This window comes from Erinaceus europaeus, chromosome 5 (genome assembly GCF_950295315.1).
Source record: "Erinaceus europaeus chromosome 5, mEriEur2.1, whole genome shotgun sequence".
NCBI lineage: Eukaryota > Metazoa > Chordata > Mammalia > Eulipotyphla > Erinaceidae > Erinaceus > Erinaceus europaeus.
The window spans coordinates 117,913,705-117,919,022 of record NC_080166.1 but is presented as its reverse complement, the minus strand read 5'-3'; the positions used below and the strand labels follow the sequence as shown (position 1 = coordinate 117,919,022).

The following is a 5,318-nucleotide window of genomic DNA, read 5'->3' as shown; positions in this document are numbered from 1 at the left end:
AATATAATCACAAAGCAAGAGGTCATTGGGAATTTGTGTGAAATATTTGAAATCTCAAGATGAAAATGCAGTTTTATTGAGTTATTGCGGATGCTTGATAGCTTGGGGGAAGTGCCTTTCTTGCCAGTATTTATGTATGTATGTATTTTTACCAAGTACTGCTCAGCTCTGGCTTATAGTGGTGCTTGGGATTGCCTGGTATTTAGAAGCCTCAACACAAGAGTCTGCATAACTGTTATGCTATATCTCTGCCCAGCCAGCATTCTTTTGATGAGAATAGACTTAGAGGCAGAGGAGGTTCAGGTGTTTCTATAATTCAGCTGATAGTTAATGCTTCCCTCCACCCTAAGGCATCATAAACTAGCTGGTGAAAAAATGTTTGCAGTTGTAAACTGATATCATATTGGTTATTCAGCTTATTGCACGTAATTTTTCCCGATAATGGAAAAATCAGTGTTTTTGTAGTCTCATGCAGAGAGACAGACACACTGAGGTTTTCTTTTTTTTTGAGACTCAGTACAAATCCGCTGCTTCTGGAGGCTATTTTTCCCATTTTGTTGACCTTGTGGTTGTTATAGCTGTTGTTGTTGGATAGGACAGAGAGAAATCGAGAGAGGAGGGGAAGACAGGTAGAAGGAGAGAAAGATAGACACACCTGCAGACCTGCTTCACCACTTGCAGAGCGATCCCCCTGCAGGTTGGAGCTGGGGGCTCCAACCTGATCCTTAAGCCAGGTACTTGTGCTTTGCACCAATGTGTGCTACCGCACAACACCCTACACTGAGGTTTTAATGTAGGTAGCAGTATTTACTATGCTGGCAGACCCAGATGGACTCGTGTCCACAAAAGACTGGGCCCTGAGAGCAATGGTGCTTGCTCTTTTATACACTTAGCTACTTTCTCATGGTAACTCATAGCAATAAGTGTAACAGGTTACTTTTTCTTGTCCTTTCCTTCCTTCCCTTCTTTTTTAAAATTTTTTAAAATTTATTTTAAAAAGGAGACATTAATAAAACCATAGGTTAAGAGGGGTACAACTCCACACAATTCCCACCACCAGAACTCCGTATCTCATCCCCTCCCCTGATAGCTTTCCTTTTCTTTACCCACTGGGAGTATGGACTCAAGGTCATTGTGGGGTGCAGAAGGTGGAAGGTCTGGCTTCTGTAATTGCTTCCCCGCTGAACATGGGCGTTGACAGGTCAATCCATACTCCCAGCCTGTCTCTTTCCCTAGTGAGGAAGGGCTCTAGGGAAGCAGAGCTCCAGGACACACTGGTGGGGTTGTCTGTCCAGGGAAGTCTGGTCTGCATCATTCTGGCATCTGGAACCTGGTGGCTGAAAAGAGAGTCAACATACAAAGCCAAACAAATTGTTGAACACCTTTCCTTCTTTTTATGTATACAGAGAGTACAGCTTGTTTGGGTTATTAGCAGACATTTGGGCAGAAGTAGCAGATTCTAAGGCCACTGAGCAAGGCCACTTTGATTGCAGCAGTAGAAAGCCCTGTTTATGGATAGGAGGGGGAAGATTGCTGCCAACTGCAATTTCCCCTCAACTAAGATGTTAACTCTTGCTTGCCTCACCAATACTAAAAACTTCAGTTCTGTACTGAGTCATATCTATTGCAGATTTTCACTATGCAATTGTCAACTACAGTGAATTCAAATCATCAGAGCAGTTTGTATTCTAGTATAAGAATCTGGTTAAATGAAGCATAGACTATTGTTTAAAAAAAACTATGTTCGCACATGATAATCTCTGGGTTTGGTGTATTGCAACAAAGTATAAGACTCCGGGGGTGGGGTGGGGTCTAAGTCCTGCAACATGATGGTGGAGGAGAACCTAGTGGGAGGGGGTGTTAGATTGTTATGTGGGAAACTGAGAAATGTTATACATGTACAAACTACTGTATTTTACTGTTGATTGTATACCGTTAATACCCCCAATAAAGAAAAAAATCACTCAATTTATTAAGGTAGTTGAAGATATTGTTATTTTTAAGTGTATATTTGATTTACTTGTTTGGGAATACCTAGTGTGAATCATCCATGACAACAATTTGCATGGTTTTACTTTAAAAAAAAAAAAAAAAAAGAGGGAGTTGGGCGGTAGTATAGCAGGTTAAGCACACTTGGTGCAAAGCACAAGGACCGAACCCCCTCTCTGTCTTCCCTCCTCTCTCCATTTCTCTCTGCCCTATCCAACAACAATAATAACCACAACAACAACAACAAAAACAAGGGCAACAAAAGGGAATTAATAAATAAAAATTAAAAAAATTAAAGAAAAGAAAATGAGAGCCAGTGAGATAGAATAAATGGTCATGCAAATGACTTTCAGGCCTGAGGGAGGTGTTCTCTCTCTCTCTCTTTCACACACACACACACACACACACACACACACACACACACAAATTTGGACCAGCAGAATAGCTCACTTGGATAGTGTGCTGCTTTGCTACAAATGCAATCTAGGTTTGAGTCTGGCCCCTACTACACTGAAGGAAGCTTTGGTGCTGTGGTCTCTTTCACTCCCTCTGCCTTCTGTTTCTCTGTTTTAATAAAGGAAAATGAAAGGGAAGGAGAAGGGGAGGCAGGGAGGGGGGGAAGGGAGAAGAAAGGGAAGAGGAAGGAAAAGGAAAGAAGGAATGAAAGGAGCGAGGAGAGAAATTTCCTCATTCTCAAGTGCCCCTTCTTTGACTTCTGACTTGTCCTGATCACTCTAGATCCTGCAATCTAGAGTCAACTTACTGTGCTTGCCTAGATTCAAACCCACAATCTGAAAAACTAACAGCTTAATTTAGCACAAAGTTTATTTATTTTTACCAGAGCACTGCTTAGCCCTGGTTTATGGTGATTCCAGGGACTGATCCTGAGGCCTTGGAGCTTCAGGCATGGGCCTGTGCTATCTTCCCTCAGCAGTAATTTCTTATGATAGCTATTCTATCATATATCCTTAGATAACTCTTACACATTTTCATCTGTAGGGCTCCTCAGATCCTTTTGACTGCAGATAAGGCAATAACTGCACTCAGAATAACTGCACTCACTTACTTTCGGTGGTAATGATTTATCTGCCAGTGGGCTATCGTTTCTTGTTTTGCTTTTTTACAGTTACAATGTCTATTGTATTCGAACAGCCGTGGAAAGGTCTTGGAACTACGGTCGGAATAAAATTCCCAAGCAGTGGGCTCCAGTTGTGAAGCCCTGTTCCTTTTGAAGCAGTCTGCCTAGCAGCCAGATACCAAGAGGGCACCAGGAAGCACTGCTCTAGAAAGAAGGTACAGTCCCTCAGTTGAATTAAAAACCTCAGCGTTTCTATTTTCAAAACTAGCACTGTCGTCCCTGGGTGGGCTCGAACCACCAACCTTTCGGTTAACAGCCGAACGCGCTAACCGATTGCGCCACAGAGACACAGCTGCTCAGTAGGTGCTGCGGAGTGTAGAGGTTGCCGCGGCGCCGGCCCTCTCACCGCCCTGGGCGTCGCCAGCCAGCCCGCCCTGCGGAGGAAGCTGCGGGATGAGCTGGGGCTGCGGAGGGCGGGGCCGCGGCTCCAGGCTCAGCTTGTCCAGGGTGCACAGAGGACAGCGGGCCTCCTGGCCGGCGGGACTGTGACAGGCAGCGGGTGTGCAGAGCCTGGGACGCGGCAGGCTGGCAGCTATTATCCCCCTCCCCACCCACCCCCAAACTCCAATTGCTGTGTGGGCCAGTCACATCTGTTAGTCTCCAAACTTTTAGAGCAGTATTTCTTGAACTTTGTGGATATTATTGTCCCTCCCCTTAGACATTTTTTTTCTGTTTATCCCATGAAAATTTTATTTAAAAAATTATATATATGTATCTATTATTATTATTAATTCATGAGGGCGGGGAATGAAGAGAACCAGAACATTACCCCGGCACTGTGATGCTGGGGATATGACTTGGCACTTCATGCTTGAGAGACCAAGGTTTTCTCCCCTGCTCCACCGCCCAGGCCACTTCCCCATGATATTTAAACGAAAATCTAAATGAGATTTTAAATTAATTACAGACAGGCGTGTTTGCTGCATGCGTACTTGTTTCTATGTTAAGTGCAGAAATAAGAATTTCACCTCATTTGGTGGGCTATGACCACTGACGAGGCTACGGGGTTTAGAGGACCTCAGAAAGCTGAGGGAGGAGCACTAGCGATTTGCTTTTAGTGTGAAATGCCCCCCCCCAACCAAAAAAAACTTCTTTCTTTTTCATTTTTTATTTATAAAAAGGAAACATTGACAAAACCATATCTAAGAGGGGTAAAACTCCACACAATTCCCACCACCGGAACTCCGTATCCCCTGACAGCTTTCCTATTCTTTATCCCTCTGGGAGTATGGACCCAGGGTCATTCTGGGGTGCAAAAGGTGGAAGGTCTGGCTTCAGTAACTGTTTCCCCGCTGAACACGGGCGCTGACAGGTCGATCCATACTCCCAACCTGTTTCTCTCTTTCCCTAGTGGGGCAGGGCTCTGCAAGAAGCAGAGCTCCAGAGCACATGATGGGCTTGTCTGTCCAGGGTAGTCACAAACTTCTTTCTTTGCTTGACTTTTGCATTTGGCCCTTTGAAAACCAGGATGCCTCAAAATCTGAGGAAGGAGGTTTAGTGGGGGAGCACTGTGTCATAGACCTGGAAGACCCAGACTTAGCATTTTCGGACTTTAAGTTTTCTTCTGGATAACCCCCGTCCATCGCTAGAGCACATTTTGGGGCTGACTTGCCTCTTGTTGCCCTGAGATGAGAAGTGGGGAGTTCACGCGCCTCAGGAAAACACATTCCTTTGCGTGCCATGTGCTCAGTCAGCTTGAACCATGAGAGACCTTCCTCTTCTACCACCTTTTCTTGCAGCTCCTTGTGCTCGGTCCCCACTTTCAATGCCCAGTCCCTTTTCTCACCATTGGAAACTTTAAAAAAGGAAAGAAAAAAGAAGAAAGGAAAAGAAGCTCCTGTGTTTTTTTCATCTTCCCAAACTGAACTCCTGTACCCACTAAACATTAATTCCTTATTCCCCTCTTCACCAAGTTCAATCTCTATGAATTTAACTAACCATATATAAGTGGAATTCTACAGTATTTGTCTTTTAGTGACCATCTGGCCTCATTAGCATAATGTCTTTAGTGTCCATCCATATCACAGCATGTGTCAGAATCATTCCTTTTTAAGAAGAATCATACTCCATTTTCTTTACCCACTCATCTATCCATGGATTCTTGGGTTCCTTCCATCTTTTAACTGCCATGAGTAATGTTGTAGTGAACTTTGTAGCCAAACTACTGTTCTTGAGACCCTGCTTTCAATTC

General features: G+C 44.1%; 1 non-coding gene across 1 annotated transcript; it reads right to left on the bottom strand.

Moving 5' to 3' along the window:
* Positions 1-3,341: 3,341 nt before the first annotated feature.
* On the bottom strand, positions 3,342-3,415 carry TRNAN-GUU (transfer RNA asparagine (anticodon GUU)). The gene has a single exon. It is a non-coding gene; the product is annotated as a tRNA-Asn (tRNA).
* Positions 3,416-5,318: the final 1,903 nt, after the last annotated feature.